The 2974-nt window shown below is 49.9% G+C and overlaps 1 long non-coding RNA gene across 5 annotated transcripts in view; it reads right to left on the bottom strand.

Moving 5' to 3' along the window:
• Positions 1-2974, bottom strand: part of LOC124972077 (uncharacterized) — a 42038-nt gene that overhangs the window by 66 nt on the left and 38998 nt on the right. For 4 of the 5 annotated variants that reach the window (XR_007106427.1, XR_007106428.1, XR_007106431.1 and 1 more), the window contains one exon: positions 2131-2278. The exons of the other annotated variant lie outside the window; for it this stretch is intronic. This is a non-coding gene — a long non-coding RNA (uncharacterized LOC124972077). Of the gene's footprint in view, positions 1-2130; positions 2279-2974 lie in introns of those variants that run through there. 5 annotated transcript variants of the gene reach the window in all.

Raw genomic sequence — 2974 nt, 5'->3', positions numbered from 1 at the left:
CTGGAGTAAGACAGGTCACCATGTGCAAATTAGTATGCCAGAAGACTTATGGTATTAACATTTTTGTTTCCAAGCTGAAAATTGAGTAAAATTAGTTGAACTTTGTCATTTCTCTCACCTGGGGTTAGCACTCACAACTACTGAGGGAGGAACACTGAGTGAGTGAAACAGAATAATGCAAGGAGCAGGGCCCAACCTAACATGAAATCAGAGAGAGCAGAGGCCCAGTGGAGGAAGGCATTCCACTGGGGCCTCCCTGTGAGCTCAGATGAAAAACTGAAGGATAAAGAAGCTGGAGGCCGCTGCACCGACAGGACAACTGCCCCCAAGTACTGACCAACGTGGGCAAACCGTGTGTGAGAATCACAGAATACATAAGCATTTTTCAATAAAAGCAGAGTTGGAAGGAAAAGCAGCACTGAGAGCTAGTTTGTCTCCAGGGAACTGGGCAAAGCACAAGGTAGCCAGATTTCCTGGTACCTTTCTCTCCTGGTGGCGTTTTTTCAGACCGCCAGGGCGGGAGAGGAGCGCGCAGGAGCAGGGCTGGTGGCCATAGCTGGAGCACTACCGCCATCGTGAGGCCCCAGTTTCAAGGGGCCCTGCGCCATTACAGCCTCCTTCCCAGGAGGCCCAGCTGCGGGCACGATGTGGCTTTGTGGAGGAGTTGGGAGAGGCTTGGGCAGCGATCTGGGCCTCTGGCCTTCTCCCCGGGCCCTGAGGGAGACCTGGGCCCTGGCGCGCTCTCAGCAGAGACCCTGGAGAGCCAGGGACCCCGAGAGGACCGGCTGCAGCAGGAGACTGGTCACCGGAAGTCGTGGGGCGGGGCCTAGGAAACGCGCTGGGTGCACAGGAGCCAAGGGACCCACTCAGGGGCTGAGGGCTGGAGGTCGCCCTGGCTCAAGGTGCCCAGCGGCAGGAGGAGGTGAGTCCCTGAAGCGGCGGCTGGCATCATCGTTTTTTGGCAGAAGGGGAAGCGGAGCCAGGACTTGGCCCAGTGTCCCCTGGAGGGGAGCGTGTTGTTCTCTGACGCCCTAAGTGGGCATTTCCCCTGTAATCAGCTGTGGAGGCCCAGGCTTGCTGGGTGCGCCGGGCTGTTGCTCATCTATAGACCTATGAGACTTTCTGTGGCTCATGAGCTCCTGAGAAGCGCCCTTCCTTGCAGTTAGTGCCCCCAGAGGAAAGGGTTTCTGTCACCGACTATGAGCAAAGTGTCCATTCTAGGGGCTCCATCAACTGCAGGATGTCAGACTTCAAGTGCAGGTGGACTTCTATGGCTTCCCTCATGCCCTGTTCTTCAAATGATACACTATTGACTGCAGACATGAGTGTTTAATATGCAAATGGTTAATTATTTGGGAATGGGTCATTCATTTATTTTTGAATATTAAAATGACAACGATAAAATATAATGAAATAAACACTTTCGGGAGTCTCTCAAATTAAAAAAAAAAAAAAAAAAAGAAAGAAAGAAAGAAAAAAAAAAAAGCCTGAACAGGCTCTTGCAGTTAACAGCCTTGTTTTCTTCCCCTTGGAGCAACAGCAAGCATGCCCTCTCTTGATGGCACGGTGCTTTGGCAATTGGATCCCGCCTACAAGTTTCGTGGAATAGGTCTCTTCAGGTGGCATCTGTGTGCTCATTCCTGATGTCCATCCACCCAGGATCAACACCAAGACTCTGCATTTGTTCTTTGCCTCTGCCTGGGTGACACAGAGAGGTTGTGAGGCCCAGCTTGAAGCTGGCCCGGTTGGACCTCCACAGGCCCAGCCTTCCTCACCTGCAGGGGCTTTAGTGCAGGAAGAGCTCTGGGCTTTGTGTTTTCAAAAACTATGTGTCAGGATGGCAGTATTGCCCCACAAAACAGAGATAGCCTTGCCTCCAGGTGCTTTGCCTGTTCCCATCCAATGGGGGGAAATTCCAGAAGACAGGAAATACTTCAGTCACTAAGGCTACCTGGTATTTGGACCATTTGAGAAAATAGGTTCTACACCTAAAATTTGGCTTTTCGCTTCCATTAGATATCAATGTGAGATCTATTATACAAAGCCCTGGATTCCATGATATTTAATACGCAGACTGAGTGACAAAAAACAACACACTTCAAAAAAACAAACTTAAGAACTTACCCACTCACCCTGTTGGCATCTTCTCCCTTCCAGAACTGTTTCCACGTGATCGGGTCTTCCCATTTCTGCTCTCCACTCAACCTTCTTTCTGCAGCGATTCCTCATGGCATCTGATTGTCGTGGGCTCTTGGAGGCAAACCTCAGGTATCCTTGCCTGGGAAGGAGATGAAAATGTTTACAGCAAGGGCTGGGGAAGTGGGAATGCAGGCATGAGGCACTTGGTTGTCACCCTGGCTCCCATCCTTCCCAGGTCCCCTGGAGGACTCCTCCCTCTTCAGACCCAGGCTCTAGGCAGGCTGGGTCCCCTGGGAGGCCTGTGTGAGGTGCAGCTCTCACGGAAGATTCCACAGAGCTCACCACTGAATGCCAGCTCTACAATCCCACCATGAGTGACACCTGCATGGGACTGACTGTAAATTCTTAGAGCACAGGTGACACATGTTCTATCATGGCTTCATCAGCAAACAACGGGAGTACCACCATTTACCCATATCCTAGAATGTCCTGTGACTCTTTCCCACGGCTTTCCCACCTATGTGTATTCCTGGTTTTCACTAGGGATCCGTGGTATCTGTTTTCTTTGTTCACTGGGATTTGAAACTTGCAAGGAATTCAGAACATAGCCATGTTTTGATTGAGAGAAAACCACTACCATAAAACATCACATAAGATGCACACCATCTTTGACTTCTCCAAGTCCATTGTTTCAACACATCTATACAAACATCTATACTGACAGAGAATTCCTAAAATCGATTTGCATTTCAATTCCATGGAATCATCCATTCAGTTTAGACACCATAATTTCACTTCTGGTTCCTGGGCAGTATTTGGTAGTGTCATGAAACAT

This window comes from Sciurus carolinensis, chromosome X (genome assembly GCF_902686445.1).
Source record: "Sciurus carolinensis chromosome X, mSciCar1.2, whole genome shotgun sequence".
Lineage (NCBI taxonomy): Eukaryota > Metazoa > Chordata > Mammalia > Rodentia > Sciuridae > Sciurus > Sciurus carolinensis.
This window is presented reverse-complemented; position numbering and strand designations above follow the sequence as displayed.